Raw genomic sequence first — 19,292 nt, 5'->3', positions numbered from 1 at the left:
TTTTTCGTTCTTTTCAAAGCTATCAACCATTGTTATCACTGACAGTGTAAAATTGGGAGTTTTATCAGTGATTATTAATAAAACAACGTGAATCTGCAACTTTTCTCTTGTGACCCTAAACATTTGACCATTTCCTGCTGTTGAGGTAGTCAAGCAATTCCTCTTTCAATTGTGTTTGTCTTTGGTCCAAATAAACACAGTCCATATGGTCTTAAACCTTTTCCAGTATCCCTTTTTTCTTCTTTACCACATGTCTACATTGATTGTGCCAGTTCAAAGTATTGGTATTGAATTTCCAGGCTTTGCTTACAAGTGATTCAAACAATCTGATTGCAACTCATATTTCAGTGTACAATTAAAATTGCTTATTTTGCCATTTGTCAGAATCACCATTTCATGGTTTAAAACTCCCCATCTAGCTCTTCTTTGGAAGTGCCTACTCTCAAGTTACAAAGACTTATCTCCTAAGATTTTAAAAGGTCCCTAAACACTACGCAGGACCATAATGAAACTAGAACTATTTTTATACTTATTATCTAACTCAAGCCATTCAGTTGCCTGAACCAAAAGATGGGCAGCAGATAAATTTAATAAATATCATGCTGGAATTTGTTACGGTAGTGATTGCTTGTTTATCAAATTTATTTGCTGCCATGGTTCATGTAACTCTGAGTAGCTTGAGTTAGATAATGTAGTAAAATTGATTGAGATACACAGAATGATATTTATACTGAGGTATGATTTTCATTGTCTGTACAACATTTAAGTATAAATTTATATTAAATAAAAACTAATGCTAGAAACAGTAATGTTCAAAAATAGATACTGTGGTCAGAATCAATTACCAATACCTGTTTGGCCAGTAAGTTTATTGATGAGGTTATGTTGTGTCAGCTTCTATAGCACACCATGTAACCCATTCAAGCGGAAAATCTTCCAAAAAAGAGTATGGGGCCTGGAGGTATTCTTTTTCTTTGCAAGACTTAAAAGAACCTCTCACTTAAAGAAACTCTAAAGAAAGGTTAGGTGGAATATGGAATCTACTGACACCAACCCAAAGTACTCATGGGATAAAATGTTGTTTCATATACATTTTAATCTATATAAAAATACTATTTTTGTCTCAGTCTCTGAAGAATGAGGGTAAAGATTAGGATTATTTACATTGGAGATAGGAAATCTGTGTTGCTAATCTCCAATTCTGAATAACCCCATCCATCATGTCTAATGGTAAGAGAGGCAGGGACGGGCGTTATATCAATATCTTAATAATACCCCTGATGAAATTGAAGCACCTTGACGTTTAAGTAGTACTGATGTTTGTTTTCATTTTCAATATCACTGAAAATAATTTTCAGTTGATTATTTTAAATTTTAGCAATTCATTCTCAGGCACTGGGCAGTAAAACATATTTTGCCAATACTTAAAATATGGTAATATATTTATATCTGGCCAATGAAATTTGCTAAACAACTCCTTAGGATACGAAACAAACTTCTAACTTGTCCATAATTCGGGTATAGAATTTAATATTTCTATAATATATACTCTTAAGAACATTTTTATTAGATTTTTTTCTATCCCACGTTGTGAAAAAAGCTCATTAATGTTGCATTAGACAGGTTTGTATGATTTAATTTACTATCAGTTTAGTTGATTCTGTTTGATATATTTTCTCCCTCCCTTCCTCCCATGAAATCAAATATAACTATTTAGCAAATATGCAGGCCTGGTTATAGCAATTTACTATTTTTTAAAATTGTTTTGTTGTGAATTAAAATTTACTCTGGATCTTTCAGTTAAAGCACTATGTTGGAAACATGTAGTTGTTTAAAAATAACCTAATACTTATCTTTCTGTGTAGCATCTTATAAAAAATTCTTTTTGTAACATTGTGTAGTGTAAATGATTTAAGCAGAATTTATAATGCTGTAAGAAAAAAAGGAATTTAAATCAGGCTCCTCCTGCATAGCATTCCTTGCCTGCCAGTAATATTTGGCTTCATTCCTGTAGTCAATAATATGTGACATGGACTTACAGCTGCTTGGATTCAGTTCAGGATTAGATATTATATCCTGAGCTACCGATTGGTTCACAAAGACAGCCTTTGTGCCTTGTGAGTTTTTTACTTCCAGCACTTGTGTCATATCTGCAGCACATGCACTAATAGCACTAATAGTGTATACTCCATAAGGAGGGAGGTGCTTTGTGACAAGTGTTTCACACATTGCTACGTTCTTACTGGCTGAGGCTGAATACACACTGCAGCCATTTTAATCACACTTTCAGTGTAGCTGAAACAGTGCAGTCTCAAAATGGCTGATGAAATTGTCTCTGGAGCAGTTTAGCATGACTATGCTAATGAGCAAATCTGATGCAGTCACATGTTACAGATTTAGAGGTAAGAGCAATTAAGTTTTTCTTTTTCATGATTTAGTTCGGGATATATATACAAACATTAGACTATGAAGTAAACTATTGAACAGAAGTTTTTTCTGTTTCAGTTTTCAGCTTGTGATTAAGAATTTTAGGGAGTTTGGTTATTTCAGCAGGTTTGCAAAAGTCATTTGGTGAAGGAATGGGGTCAAAGGGTCACATTAATCTAAAATTATAAATATTGTAATAATTGTTTTGACATTCATGTCAGCTGATTTAGACAAAAAAACAAGATATGGTATGTTTGTTAATCTTTGTATTCAGTTTTAAATATATTGAGATTATTTTTAATCATTCATAAAGGTTTGTAAAAGATATAACTATTTACAAATATAATTTTAAATTCTTCAACATCTGAAACAAAATAGAACAGTATATTTTTGAATAGCACTTAGGAATGATGCATTAAAATATGATGTTAAAATTACTTGTTAAATTTTTGTATTTGCTATTTTGTAAAATAGTATTAGATTTTTTTTAAAAAAAGTTTTGGTCATATTTGTTTGAGATACAGATTCACTTACATAAAAATATAATGACCCACATTCCTATTTTGTTGTACACTATTTATTAATGATGTCTTAGGTTTGCATGAGCATTGCCTTGAAGCATAATTAATAGCGCAAAGTTCAGAAATGAGATATTAAGATAGAATCCCTTGAGTTTGTTATCTGCTGTCTTCATGAGCATTTGCCATGGCCTTTTTCATTTAAATTTTTCAACTCACTAGTTTAGCGTATAGGCCTGGTATTCCATGATTGTCTTTTATCCATGTGCTAACAGGCCTGCCCCTTCTAACTTCTGAGACCAGATAAGTTCAGCAAAGTACTGCCACCTACTGAAGGAAAAAATATTATGTTGTTTCAATTTTTAATGTGCTTTTAGGAGGATATGTTTGATAGACCTCCCAGGACACTAGATTACTAATTATTACTTGTAAGATTGGCATTAACATCTCATATAAATACATCTCTATTAAAAAAGTTGTTAAATTATAATTTTTGTAGGATATATATATATCAGGTTTACCTAACAACAATTCCTTTTATTCAATTCTGCAATACTGTAATTGAGTGTATGTGACTGTTTATCTGAATACTAATAGTATTTTTTTAAAATTAAGAAAATTCTGCTATTTTTGTGAAGAGAAAGCAAACCACTGTGCACATACCTGGGGCAAAACCTGCCTACACCTTTTGCAAGATGTGATTGTGCTTGCACGTATCAGAATATCAGTGGGTGTTAGTACAAGAGGGATGTCTGTTTTCAAGAAGCAGTTCCATGAGGTTCCATGAGGAAAGGCAACATGTCCACATTCATTATCATATCAAGGAAATCAAACCATCCCTTCACTAACCTGTTAAAATTAATGGATACTACTTTTTGTTCCTCCTTAAATACCTAATTAAAGATAACTTGAGTAAGTTAAGAATATATGAATTATATGTTTGAAGTCACATTTTCCAGCAGCAAAATGTGCACTATTATAAAATAGCTAATAAAAAGGTTTCAATTTCATTTTTGTTCTTTAAGTAAGATTTCTATGTAAGTTAGACATTTATTTATCATTACATGGGTTTCAAAGGGATAAATAGTCTGGCAAATGTGATAGTTATAGAAGCAAACAGTAAAAATGTTACTGATAAACATGATCTGTTACAAAATACCTTTTAATTATTTTGCATACTTTATGAATATTGACAATCTTTTCAATAATTTTTAAAAATGCTTTGCAAAATATATATTACATTTTATTTATATTTATTATATTTCTTTATATGAAATATATTTAGATAGTTGAATCTTTTCAGATGTAAGCTATTTTTTACTTTATTACCTAAAATATATATATAAAAAATGTTCCTTTGTGGTGATGCCAAAATCTAGAATTTTCCATAATTACTGCAACTCAATGGAAGAAAGCAAATAATTATCTGGAAACAAGATGGAATTATTTTGCTTTGTACTTTTCCACTTTGTATAATGCTTTCTTTCTCTCCAGTGTTTTGTAGTGTTTATTTAATTGGCACAAATACTCTACTTTTTACTTAGCTAAGTTCTCTCATGATTTTAAAAGAATATAGAATAGACCTATTTTAAAAATGTTAAAAAATTCTTTTTCATCAGTTATTTTGTGGAATTAAAACAAGCAATGTTTCTTTTGTAATTGGTCTAAGGCTCTATCAAAAGTCTATTATATTAACTTTAATTTCAATGTGAAATTTCAGCATGTATTTAATTCTTCTGTTGGAAATAGTGGATTTCAACAATGCATTGTTTCAGATACATTGCGTCTGTAGAAGTGGAAGATTAGCTACAATCTTGTCTAGACTTTTAACATCACCATTGTTAGCTCAATTTCTTTCACTGTATGGTTTAATCATTTTGCAATAAAAGGTTTTATTAAAATATACAACCACTGAAATAATTCAGTGATTTTATACTCTTGCTTTTTGATTTGTCAGTATAAAAAAGGTACATCTTGACCATCATATACTTTTCATTTAAAAATTGTTTTAAAGTTGTACATTAAATCTGGTGTTTACAATACTTCTCTTCCTTCTCCACCTCCAAAATTCAGCAAATTGACCTCTGCAACAACCCAGCTTCTACTCTTGCTTATACAATCTTTTAATGAGATAGAATCAACTTTGATAAATTGCTTTTTCTCTCACTGCTTATACTCTATAATTTTCCACCAGATACTTTGTAATCTGCAACACATTTGTGAGAAGGTTTCATCAGGAAACTAGGTTGCTTTGGAAAACTCACCTAAAATTTTCATTCTAGTTATTTTATGCTTTAAAATATTCCTTCTAATGCAATGTGAATTTAGAACAAATTGTTGGGTTACTCTCATAACAGTACGCTAAATTACAGTTACTTTTGGATGCTTGAGTTTTAAAACAATGTATTGTATGCCTTTTAAAATATATCATGGTTAAAAAATACTCCAATGAATACATGACTTTCATGAAATACTTTTCAGGATGAAAGGAGTTAAAATGAGGCAAAATCAATGTTATTTTAAAGGTCAAATACTACAGATGCAGCATTATCACTTTAATTGTGCAATTTATGAAAAAGTAGGTTGCCAGTTTAACACATGGACCTCCTTGCTATCCTATGCCTAAAGTTGGCTTCTTGGTGATCTCCAACATTCAGTTCCTGAATTTTGTTTCATACTCAAGCTGCTTTTATGATCTACCCAACCAATAATTTTAATAATCCCCGAAATATTTTGGGGAAAATTTTAGTTTCCTAGAGGGCAGAAAGTCTTCTAATTTTAGGCTTTGAATAAGAGTGGACATTTTCCATTATCAACCCTCACTACGAGCTGTATTAAGTAACCACTGACTTTTAAAATAATGTGTATGTGGAGGTGTTTTATATTGTCACAAGTATTAATAGGTCACCAATAATTTCTGAGCTGTAGCTGCAGACCTTATAACTGATGCTAAGAATACTGCAAATTAATAATGCAGCAAAATCTTCATTCTCAGATTTCTTATTCCTTCTATAAGGTCTTCTATAATTCAAAACTTATTTCCATTCCAGAGTCTTATCCATTAATTGAGGTTTGATAATTATCATTTATTTGTATTAAACTAGCTGCAAATTAGACATTCACAGGTTCCAATATTAGAGAATCATTTTTCCTGAGGTTAAAAGCACGGTTCTCCAGTGCGCTGAGCAGAGAATCCAAAGCATGGGTTAACTCCACCCTTCTGCCCTAGAGACCGAGTCGTACTAAACTTCGTAGCCATGTCTCTCTTGGCTGTATCCCAGTTTTGACTCAGTCTAAAGCCCAAGAGAGACGCATTTAGGAAGAGCTCCTTGGAAGGAAAAGGACAGAGTTAATGCTTTGGATTCTCAGTGATTTCAGTGACAAGGTTCTGGGCGATCAATAGAGTGCCACAGCAATCAGCTCTTGGGCGCGGAAGCGGCAAGGATTTAAACTCAATCTGCTGTCTCTCGGAAAACAGCATGGCCTTCAGCAATTCAGCCAGCCAATTCAGCTGAGCAGAACAGCACAAAGATGGGCGAATATTACTGCCACCTTACACATCAGCTGTTTGTCAGGAGGAAGGAGCAATTCCCATCAGCCGCTTTTCACCAAACTTTTAAAGATGAGAGACACTGCAATAACAACAAGCCACCCCAAAACTGCCTCGTTTAACAAGCAGCTGTTGCAATGGTTCAAGGGCTCTCCATTTGATCAGCAAAGCCCCTGCAACAATTTGGTTGGCTCTCCACTTGATTGGCAAAGTCACTGCAATGATTGAGCTCCAAGACTGGCATAACCGAGAGAGCTTCCTGATTACGCTCCAGAACTGGCATAGCTGAGAGAACAGTGTGGCTGGCATCTTTGTTTCCTCCCAGCACCTGGCCATCTTCTGGCTCATTCAAAGAGCTGACGTTTGGTGTGTCTTCAGCAGCAGATGTCCTGACGCCTCCACAGCAGGGAGCATACAGGAGCATAGAGGAGAAACAAAGGATGGAGGATATTGCTGCCTCAAGCAACCATGTGGTGGCTCATGTGAGTGGGGAAGAAGGGAGGGCAATGCAACCCCACATTAACAAAAAGGGTCCCTCAGCAGCAGGAGCGGGCAGTTAAAGAGTGGCTGCCCAAATAAGGGCAAAAGCCCTGCATTCCAGAAAAGCCTCTAAGCTGAGGAAAAGGATGCCCAGAGAGTGCCAGAGAAGGAGATCTCCAAGGCTGAGAGGAAAGCTGAGTGACAAAGACAAGAGTCTCAGCGCTCCAAGATTCGGCAACCAGTGGGCTCCAGAGAACTTATCTCCACAGTTACCTTTTATAGAAGGAAGCAAAGAGGATCTCTTTGCACCATAGTCAAATAGACTTCTTTGGAAGCCTAATTTAACCAAGAGTCCTAATCCGCGCCCAGTGTTATCTGGGTGACATCTTAATTCAGTCCCCCTCCCACCTTGGGGCAGCAGAGGACCCACAAGTCAAGATCAAGATACTTCAGGATCATGGGTTTTCCATCAATTACGAGAAGAATCACTTGACTCCTTCCACCCCTTTACCACACCTGGGGGTAATCATAGATACCTCATTATGCAAGGTCTACCTATCGCAGGAGCATAGGGGCTGCATAAGGGCATTGGTGAACTGGATTCGGACAATCTGGTTGGTTGCTCTAGTCCTCCTTTCACAGCCCCTGGCAAAATGGTATCTTGCGCAAGATCTTGACATGCCCAGAGGACTATTGCAATAATAGTCCCCTGGGCACATCTACACGCCAAGACCTTGCAGTGGTTCCTCCTGCCCTACCAAAGGTCTGGTGGAGCAACTCACCAACCAGGGTTTGGATTCCACATGGTATTCCAGTCCTTCCAGTAGTGCATGTTCCTGGCCATGACAAGGGGATATGGCTTCAAGGAACCCAACCACCTGACTATCACTACAGACGCCAGCCTTTTTGGCTGTGGGTCCACTTCCAATCACAGATGGCACAGGGACAGTGGTCATAGGAAGACCTAATGAATAACCTCAACTGGTTGGAACTCAGGGCAGTCCACCACATCGTTCCAGGATAAGGTCTCACATCCTCAATGTAGCCACAAAGGCTCACATAAATTGGCAAGGGGGCACACACTCAAGACCCCTCATGCGAGAGGCAGAGAAATTGGGCCTCTGGGCAGAGATACACCTTCTCTCCATCAGGGTGGAACACATATCAGGGACGAATGTGCAGGTGGACTCGCTCAGCAGGTCCACAGTAAGTCACTCGGAGTGGTGACTGCATGTAGACCTATTGAGGGAGCTGTCAGAACAGTTTGGGACTCCGGTCTTGGAACTGTTTGCTACCCCGTCAAACAGCCACCTACCAAGGTTTTACTCCAGGTTCCAACACTGGGGGCGGAAGTGACAAATACATTCTGCATTCCATGGCCTTGAGGTCATTTATATGCCTTTCTCCCTCTTCCCCTGATCCCAGGGGTAATCAGGAAGGTGTTGACGGAGAAGGCAGAGGTATTGCTACTGGGTCCATTTTGGCTCAGTTGACTGTGGTTCGCAGATCTGGTTGGTCTGTCTGTATCCAGGCTATCGAGGATACCTCAGGACAGAATATCCCTCAGTCGGGGCTCTAGTCCACCCAGAACCACAATGGCTTCAATTGACTATATGGCATTTGAATGGAAGGTTCTGGGGCAGGGCAACTTTTCTACCAGGGTGATCCGGACAATCCAGGCGTTCAGGAGGCCATCAACCAACAGAATCTATGAGTCAACTTGGAAGACCAAGTTCCACTATGACAGCAGACACTATCAGCACAGAGCTCTGCCATTCGGCCTATCATCCACAACGAGGACTTACACAAAGATATTGGCGGTTGTAGCAACCTACCTGTGCTCCCCTCCAATACGGCTACTTTGCTACCTGGATGACATCTTGATTCAATAAGCATCCACCAACCAAGCTGTCAGAGATGTCCAACTCACCACTCTACAACATCACAGGTTCTGGGTGAACCGGGAGAAGAGTCAGCTAACGCTGTCCACCCGCATCTTGCATCGCGATGCGCTGATAGACTCAGACTGTTGCCAAGTGTTCCTGTCACCAGACTGCAAACGCAACCTCACAACCCGCGCACGGGCCACGTGAGTAAACCAGCTTGCATCCATCGTGTCACTGTCTCAACTTCTGGGACTTATGATTTTTTCCATAAGCATAGTTCCCTGGGCACGTCTGCATACATGCAAATTACAATGGTTTCTTCTTTCCATCCAGAAGGTGAAGGCCAGCAACTCTCCCAGGCGTGTCAAGCTACCCCTGAAGGTGAAACAGTCCCTTCGGTGGTGGGAATTGCAAACAGTGACGAGGGGTTGCCTCTTCAGAGAGCCAGATTGGCTGGTAGTCACGACTGACGTGAGTCTCCAAAATGGGGCGCTCACTTTTAGGAGCAAATGACTCAAGGCAAGTGGTCGCAGAGAGAGGCAGCACAGAGCATAAACTTGTTAGAGTTATGCGCGGCCACGTTAGCCTTGCACCATTTTCAGAGGGACATTGTGAGTCGCCATGTGTTGCTGCTTACAGACAACATAGCAACGAAGGCCCACATAAACCGCCAGGGGAGGACCAGGACCAAGGTCCTCATGGCAGAAGCGGAGACGCTGGGGAGGTGGGCTGAACGTCATCTGGCCTTACAAGCAGACCACATCTCGGGAGTGGACAATGTCAGGGGAGACTAGCTGAGTTGGATGACCATTGACAACACAGAATGGTGTCTTCATCCGGCAACCTTCTATCAGCTCACAGTCCAGCCAACTCCCAACTCCTGAGGTTCTTCTCAAGGTATGCCACTCTGCAAGCAGAAGGGACTGACGCCCTGTGCTACCGCTGGCCAAGAGGCCTCTTGTATGCCTTTCTGCAGCTGTCTCTCATCCCCCAGGTCCAGAAGATTCTAGCAGAGGAAGCGGAAGTTATCGTAGCACTTCACTGGCCCAGGAGATCCTGGTACGCAGACCGTGGAGGATACCTCAGGAGCTACTCTCCCTCAGACGGGCCATACTGTATCCGGATCCCAGCTGGCTCCAGTTGGCCATCTGGCACTTGAGGGGGAACTCCTGAGGAAAGACAATCTTTCTGACAAGGTCATTCGTACCATACAAGCATCGTGTCAACCCTCCATGACTCGGATTTATGATGCCACCTGGGCCGTCTTTGCTACCTGGTGCCGGACTCATGACATCGTCGCAGTCTCAGCTACCGTTCCACAGTTGCTAGAATTCTTACAGGAGGGGTTGGACAAGGGTTCGTCCCCCAACACCCTTCGCCTTCAAGTTGTTGCCCTGTTCACCATCTTAACTAGATATTCTTCAGTGTCCTTGGGGCAGCATCCTCAGGTGAAAAGCTTCCTCAAGGGGGCTTCCAACCTACATCCGCTCACTGTTCACAGGTTCCCCACATGTCCCCCTTGTTCTGAGGTCTCTGACCAAGACTCCATTCGAGCCAGTAGGTTCCATTGGTTTTCGGCATCTGGCTTTGAAAATGGTCTTTTTTATTGCTATTACGTCGGCAAGGAGGGTGTCGGAGCTGGCAGCTCTCTTGATCCGTGACGATTTATGTATTTTTCATGCTGACCGCATCACCCTCCGTTTAGATCTGGCCTTTCTGTTGAAAATTAACTCAATGTTTCACAGAACTCAAGAGGTGGTACTCCCTAATTTCTGCCCTCACCCTCAACATCCCAAGGAATGAATGTGGCACAAGCTAGACATTCAGAGGACAGTTCACAGATACATCAAGAGGACGGAGGGTTTTTGCTGCTCCCAATCACTCTTCGTTTTCTTTTAGCCAGGCACCATGGGACGGAAAGTTTCCCCTTCTACTATCGGTTGTTGGCTGAGGGCTTGTATTAAGTTGGTTTACCAGCAGCAGGGCAGGGCAGGGCAGTACCACCTAGAATCACGGCTCATTCTACGAGGAGTGCCGCCACCACGGCCGCGTGGATGACACAGGCGCCTGTGGTCGTCCCCAACCTCATTCATTAAACATTATCATGTTGACTCCTATGCTGCAACCAAGGCTTCTTTTAGGAAAAGGGTGTTACAGCGGGTTGTAGTGACTCCACGCACCCTGGAAGTTTCTGTTTCCCTCCCTGAGACCTCATAGTTTGGGTATGTCCATGCTTGGACTCTCCAAGCAGCACACAGGAGAATGACCATTGGCTTACCTGAACGGTCATTCTCTGGGCACTGTGGGAGAGTCCAACCTCACCCTGGGGTTTATTTCCTCGCATCTGGCTGTGTGGAGCAAAGACATTGTTGACGGGTCCAGAGGAGACACTGCACATATCTATCACAGACCAATGCCTTCATTTTTGAACTAGTCCTCAATGTGGATAGGAGGCATGGCTAAGAAAATCAACTCAGTCGTTGGGCGAATAGACTGAATTTAACCCATGCTTGGACTCTCCGGCAGCGCCCAGAGAACGACTGTTCAGAAAAGCCAATGGTCCTTTTCACTGGTTAAGGGTCACACTTGAGTGAGCTAGGTATTTCTAGCCCATCAAAGGATTAGGGGAACATGATAACTATCTTCCAGTACTGGGTGGGGGGAGCTGTCACAAAAAAGAGGGATTAGACTTATTATTTAAGACACCAGTGAGCAAGACAAGAAGTAATGGGTTGAAGCTTGTTAAAAAAAAGATCCAACCTAGAAGTAAGGAGAAATTTTCTGACAGAATAATTAATCAGTGGAACAGGTTACCTCATAGGATTGTGGGTGCTCCATCACTGGCGGTATTCAAAAATGGACTGCACAACCATTTGTCTTGGATGGTATAAGACTTCTGCCTTCAGCAAGGGGGTTGGATTAGAGGGACCTCCGAGGTCCCTTCCAGCTCTGTAATTATATGATGTAGCTTTAAAATATGTATTAATATTACAAGTATTTCTTAGGAGATTAGATAGATAGACAGACAGACAGAAAGAAAGGAAGAGGGAGAGTATATTATGCATTTTACCCCCTGTTTTCACTGGTAGACTGTACATTTATTTAAATAAGTATTCCCCTCCCCCCAATGATTCATATTATGCATACAGAGGTTTGATCTCGATCAGCAGGGGAAGGTAAATAAAATTTACTAGTGTAAAGCTAGTAACTTAAAATTGAGATTCAGCTACAATTAAAATTGAGCTCTAGTAGGAAACGCAGTAGCAACTTTAGTAAGCTTTAGTGGTATTTGTTCACACTGCTGTTCTGGAATATAAAACTTAATTGGGGACAGGAATAGAAGAATGTCAAGCTTGCGGTCAGCCAAGAATTCCAACCCTGTTTTAGGGAAATGTTTCCTGAGGAACTAGGTTAACAGATCATCCTGAAAATGGAGAATTATTCATGTTTTAAGTCCTACTTAATTAAAATATCCATGTTTTAAGTTATACATAATTAAAATAGCTGTGACTTTTATTTATAATCCAATGCAAACTTGATGCCAAATTAGATTTTAGATTTTTAAAGTTCCAAAGAATAAATAAAATATTTACAATAATTTAGTAAAAGAATAAAAATGAATGCAGGACTGATTTATTTTATTCGATATGTACCACAAAGTCAAAATAACTTTAAACAAACTAGACTTTACCATTAATTATTTCTATCATGTATGAAAGAACTTTTTAAAAGGTATATAAATATATAAAATATATGAACAAATTATTTTTATTATACATTGAAAATATTGATAATTTTTATTTTGATTAAGGCAACTTGTCATTGAACTTTCAGTTCTGTTTAGAACTATTCATCCTTGAACATAAAACATAGTGAACATTTTCTAGCAGCATCTTGCTGCACTTTAGGAAATAGATGCTTGTTTTATCTACATTTCTACTATCAGGCAGGCAGTAAAGAGTCTACCCCATCTGGAATATCCAAGCAGGTTTTTTTTTTGCTGTGATGGAAGTGGAATAAAAGTAAATATATAAAATAGATATCATTTTTTTAAAAAGTAGTTATTAAAATAATGCAAAAAAGAACAAAAATTTAAATTTGTATGCAAAGTTTAAATTGCTAACTATGTGTTGTTTCCTCTTGTGTTACAATATGCATTTTTTCTGCTATTATAAGGGAGACATCACATTGCACACATTTCTGTGGAGGCAACTGGTAGCACTGCAGCAAGCATCGCCAATAATCTCACTCTAAAAGCTTTCTAGTGCTGCTGACATTTTTAGACTGTATTTGAGAGCTAATGCGATTCCTCTAGGAGCATTTGTTGTGTAAATAAAAATCTTGGCATTCGTTTTTCCAAAAATGTGGATAGTTAAAAGAAAAATTATGCATTAGACAGGTTCAACAAACATACAATATATTTTGCTTATGTAAAGACAAATAAAGCCTGTTCTCAAGATGGCTGACCTAGAAGTGTTCTTCTACTGTTTTGATAAATAAGCAGCTAAGCTGAGGAGGAAGTTCATTTGATGAGTGTCAAGCTGTCTCCAGGTAAGTAAAGTAGTTTCATAATCTTTTAAAATATATTTATACGTTTTAATTAATAGCTTAATTTAATTATAGTTTCAAGATTTAAAAAGCTGATTAGGTTATATGGCAGTATATTTGAGGGCTTAGGATTGTTGGAGATAGCCACAAATTTATTATTTAAGGGAGTAATTTACATAGTTGTATCTCTGATGAGATTTGTGAGCATGTTTAGTGATTCTCATAAAAAAGAGTTTGGCTTTAGTTTTATCCCATATTTTTATCGCTAAATATAATTGCAGTTTCAAAATAAGTAACAGAAACAGTGATGAGTTTTTTATTTTTCATTTAAATATATATATATAATTAGATTTTCAGACATTATTTGAAAAAGTGATCGATTTCCTCACATAGCAGGAAGAATTTGCTTAATCTCTAGATTGAAAAATCCTGTGACATTGGAGATTTACTCTAAAGTTTCTAGCTCTCAAGTATACATTAGTACATTTTGGAACTACAGTGACACATTCCTAATAGAATAAAAACCAAATAAAGAATTTTAGTTTAAAAGCAATCATCGATCAGCATTTTAGAGGGGTTTTTTTGCCTATGTCCAATTAAAAACACATCAATTATATATTTTAGATAAGTGAATGGAAATAATCTTTAAGTTTTACTTTTCATATTGTACAAAATATTTGGCATAGCTTCTAGAGCATTGTCTTTTTCAGTTTTAACAAAAACATTTGTTCATTATTTCTAGTGTTTAATTCTATGACTTGTTTGGGAAACAGCATTCATTGAACAAGAATAATGATAGTGGCAGCACTGTAGAATACATCTAAGAGTAACAGGAGAAGCTTAAAACTGCACGTGACCAAAGAGAGAAATGTTTTCATCTCATTATTCTAATTTACCTTTGACAGAAGTCTACATCATGAATATATTTAAAATTACAGATTGAAACTTTGAATAATTTAAAAACCATATTTAAGATTTTTTTATTATTTTAAAAGTAAAATGTATTAATCTATAATAGGTCTCTCTGTGTGTGTGTGTAGAATAACCGACTGCTAAAAGAAAACCAAAATGTTTAAAAAAATGGATGTTTATAATATTCTGAATTCTAAATCTTAAAAAAATATGGTAGATTTCCCTTGGTATTGAACACGACAAAACTTCACTAAGGAGACCTCACTATTAGTCTATTAGTTTATCCATTTTTCATAGTAATGAAGCTTGAAATGGTTCAAAGTTTATCAATATTACATAACTAAACAATTCATTTGTAAATCAAAATCTTAATGTTATTGAATATTATAATTAAGCAACCCACCAATTATTTAATTAGTGGCCTTAGGGAGAAACGTTAGAACTCAGATGGTCTTATATTTTAATATCCACTTTGTACATTGTAATCAGAGTCTGGCCAGGCTAGTTAGAGAAGCAGAGACTAGGTGGTCCCAGCTAGATGATTATTGCTCCATAATTTGTTTGCATAGTTCAGAAAAATATTATTACAAATAACCATAGACCAGGTCTAAATATGCAAGCCTTTGGAGCAGACTCTTAAACAGGATGTCATGGTTTAGGCCAGCTAGATGTAGAAATAAGATAATATTTTGCCTCTCAATTATATTGCTACTGTCAATATAGACTTGGAATTCTATTTCTCTTTATTGACAAACAAAATGAAGTTCCACTTGAGCCCAGGCTTTCCTTTACAGCTGGGATTTCCTTCCCTTATCACCACCTCTCAGAATTGACAAGTATGTAGCCCAGTTTTGTATAACTTTTATCTTAATACTGTTTATCTGTGGTCATATTCACATCTATGTATACATTCCTCTTGGTTCAAATTGCAGAACCAATTTGTTGAAGAAAGAACAAGAAGCATCAGTCAGGACCAATTGCAATTGTATAGTAAGTTGCAAGCAAAATAAAATAAAAAAGGGGTAAAACCTTTTTTCCATTGCTTTGAATACTGAAAACTAAGCATTTATAAAGAGAGTGGGATTTCATTTATTACAATATGTTATATCAACAGAACGAATAAATCTAGATGGTGGGTTTTAAAACTTATGACAACAGTATTAATAACCAGGAAGGAAAACCCATTGTTATTGGGCTCAGTCACTGTTTTCTAAACATTCTGTTTCCATGGCTTCATTTATTCACTTCTATACAAATTTTTCTTCAAACGTCTCAATGTATAGGGCCATTCACAGTAGAGAAAAAAGTCTGAGAGCTTTACCACACAGTACACCAGTGTTTCCCAACCTTGGCAATCTGAAGATGTCCGGACTTCAACTCCCAGAATTCCCCAGCCTATTCTGGGAGTTGAAGTCCGGACATCTTCAAGTTGCCAAGGTTGGGAAACACTGACCTACACTAAGGGAAATTCTGTTCTTGTCTTAATGTTTCTCCATATGTGATTATAGATGATGTCATCTCACTAGAAATGGTGTTTCAATAACTGCTCCCATTTCCAAAAGGTTTTTCAAGAACAAAAGCCTATGATTGAATAAAATTGGCTAATTAAGTTTAAAATGTTATATTCTCACACTTAGTGAAAGAGTGAAAATCTTTGCAGCATGCCAAATCCTGATGCCTTAACCATTGTCAACTGTTCCTCCATCATGAAATGTTCTAAATGACTACTAGTAGGAACTATTTTTAACAATAATGAAATTTTTAAATAGCAGTTCTTTACTGGTTTCCAATTCCAGTTTAATAATCAAAAATTTGTTGGCCACTTCAAATCTGCTCTAGTGTTCAAGTTAGGATTTAAGATGCAGTGCATAACTTCTCTTTGGTAAGTCAGTGTAGTGCTTGATATAATTCTTATATTGAGCCAAATTGTTTATCTTATTGCTGGCGTGCATACTAGCAGTCACCTTTTCAAGATACCAAATAGAAACAAATAATTTCCAGTACTATTAAGAGAGATTGTTTTACTACAGATGTTGGGATTGAGATTTTAGTCATGTGAAACATGGATGCTATTGTTGAGTATTAATTGCTTTTATTTAAGGAGAGAGAGAGAGATTGTGTTTAACCACCATGTTTCCCGTTCTCCAGGTATCAGTGTTATTGAACTTGCTGTTCAGATAAAAAGTCTTTACATTCCGTTTGCTATATATAGCTATTTGATTATTAAATATCTGTTTACATTGTTTTTTAAGTGAAGCTCATTTTGCTTGATTTAAATTTGTATATGCTTAGGTAACAATTTAAAACAAGTAGAAATACTTTTAATTTGAAGTACAATGATTTCTTAATACTTTTTAAACATGGAAGGAGAAACTCTGCTTTGAGGTACGAATGATTATGCATCATGGAAGGCAAGGATCTCTTTCCACTTAGGTTTCTCAAAAGCATTGGGGTTTTATTAACTGAAAAAGTGGGCAATTTTTCAGATTTTTAATATTTTTAGTTAAACCTGTGAAATGCTTCCCGATGAAATTATAAGTAGGTATATTTATATTTAGCATATGTACATAGAGTTTAATGGTGAATGAAAAAAGAATAATCATATTTTTAAAAATTTGTAGTTGAATTTAACTGTATTTCTAAATATAGAGCTATATTTTCTGTCTTTATGACTAAAAAGAAATAATGGGCAAAACCTGTCATGTGTTCTATGAGTAAAGAAAACTGCATGAAAATTTGTTACATGCTTAACTCATGTGCTAATTTGGCTCTTGTGGGAGAGCATAATAGTTTAACTTTGTTATGAAGAGCACTCCATTGTGCATAAGGATAGAGGCAGGAAGATTTCATGAAGCTCTGCTGATTTCACAGAGTAGTGCTAATGCTTAGGAGGTGTGCTATTTTTAGCCTTGTTGCCAGGCAGATCTTTTCCTGCTTCCTGCTGATTCTCAGCCTCTAGTATTGCTGGGCTTGTACAAACCAGTCTTTAGTTGCCAACCAATGGAATTGCAGTAATATTCAGTAATTTGTCTGACATCAAGACTTGTTATATCTTGTTTATGTATAGTTTCTCTTATTAGGTTTGCTGATAATATGGCAGCATGGCTTCAGGGGCTCTTGTTAGGACATGTTTTTATATAATCAGAAAAGATATTGTCATTTTAAAATGGCAGTTAAATGCCAAAAGGTAAATCTGTAGGTTAATTGGGTCCATGATGAGGGGAGGTAAATCTGTACTGTAACCAAATTTTGATTTGTGAAGTTTTCCAAAATTGAACTGTAACTATTTGATCCACATTTATTATTTTGTACAGTACTTGGTATAAGCCAGTATTGTTTGTGGTTGTGCACATACTGATGTATTTCATTTCTGTCAATGAAATCTTCTCAAAAAATGGTCAACATTTTTTGGAAAATCAGTAGAAACAATTTAAGTTTAAAGATTGCTTTCTGGGGGTTTATAAATGCTACTTTTAAATACTGAAATTTTGAATTTTGTTGTATTTCTATGTAATTTCCCTTGTGTTTCCAGAGGGTGACACTTGGTGGCATAAAAAGGTAAGATACCAAATCTAATTGTAAAGTTACACATAAGATCAGCCGAAATGTAAATATGCATAGTTTTGTATTTTGCTTTTGGTAGTCTTATTGTCCCCCTAGTTAAAAACAAATGCTATATAACTTTTGGTATCGAATATTTATTTGCTGCTTTAAAATAGGTTTCTTAATGGAGGCACAGTAAGAGGCCATTGTCAAATTTTCCTGTTTGGAAATTTGGAACAAGTTTTGAGAGATGTCTAAATCATTCACAAGAAATCTATTTCTTTTGGCTTCATTCATGAGAGAGGTTGCATGTAGTCATTTATCATTTTAGGAAATTGTATTACAAATTTAAGAGCTCATGCTTTGATTACTATACTAACACAGGTTCCCATAATGTTACCCTGAAGGCTATTTATCATTTTTATAAAACTAAAGGAATGCTTCTGCGACCAAGCAAATATCCTGCTGATATGGTGATTTATTTAAAATCCAAATATGGGAAATACAAACTATAGGAAATAACGCAAAGATGGTTAGCAAAATAAAAATATGTTGCAAAAGTATTTGAAAGAATATGCCAATAATAACAATAGCAATAAACCACAATTGATTAATATAGCACAGTTGATTTGCATAGGCTTTATAGTAGCTTCTAATTGTATATTAGCGCTTTAGCAATTATCTAAACGATTTTATGGTTTTATGGTAGTTGCTTGGAAACTAATACAGAATGCATTTATTTTTGTGTTGTTTGAAGGAAATGCATACTATTTGAAATAAAAAAATTCGGAACTAGGTTAAATTCTCAATTTTATAACCTGTTATATGGAAATTTCAACAATTTCCAATCTTACTGCTACAGTTACCCTTAACATTATATATTGAAGAAGGATATTTCAAAATATTGCAAAAGATTGTACATTTTATAAATATTCAGCAATTTTATTTTTTTCAGGCCATTCTAAATGTTCAGTTTTATTTGATTTTCTTGTTGCTGGGCAGAACTGAGATTTCATGATTTTAACTGGTGGGTCAGGATTAGCATTCTCGAGCCAATAGGATAAGATAAAACTTTCACAGGAAACGGCTTGGTAACAACAAAGCACAGCTGCCAATTTTTTCCTGTCACAGAAATATGTGAGTACAGCTAACTCCCTCTTGAGTATGCTTCTGATACTGCAGGAGTTCAAGAAATAGAAGGAATACTAATGCTGTTCTTACCTACCATTATTCCTCCTGATTTATGCTCAACCTAAGTGGCAACCATTATACAAACTAATTCTTGAAGCCTTATTCACGACTTGTAGTTCTTATTTTTTTTCTTAATAAAAATGGGGAACTATAATGTAAGCACTACCTTTTAATACAGATATACAGTAATTCAGCTTGTGTGGAAGATAATGTAATTTTTTTAAAGTGTATAATTTT

General features: G+C 36.7%; 1 protein-coding gene across 8 annotated transcripts in view; it reads left to right on the top strand.

The window, feature by feature from the left end:
* Nucleotides 1–19,292, top strand: part of ATF7IP (activating transcription factor 7 interacting protein) — a 287,553-nt gene that overhangs the window by 205,454 nt on the left and 62,807 nt on the right. The window contains exon 1 of one of the 8 annotated variants that reach the window (XM_087723263.1): nucleotides 2,273–2,402. The exons of 6 other annotated variants lie outside the window; for them this stretch is intronic. The gene's annotated coding sequence lies outside the window, so the exon portion shown is untranslated. Of the gene's footprint in view, nucleotides 1–2,272; nucleotides 2,403–17,496; nucleotides 17,880–19,292 lie in introns of those variants that run through there. One more of the 8 variants, XM_087723264.1, reaches the window with a different exon arrangement.

This window comes from Thamnophis sirtalis, unplaced genomic scaffold, assembly GCF_051295495.1.
Source record: "Thamnophis sirtalis isolate CommonGarterSnake01/CBP01778 unplaced genomic scaffold, rThaSir2_p1.2 scaffold_9, whole genome shotgun sequence".
NCBI lineage: Eukaryota > Metazoa > Chordata > Lepidosauria > Squamata > Natricidae > Thamnophis > Thamnophis sirtalis.
Note: the sequence above shows the minus strand (reverse complement) of the source record. Positions and strands in the feature narration are given on the sequence as shown.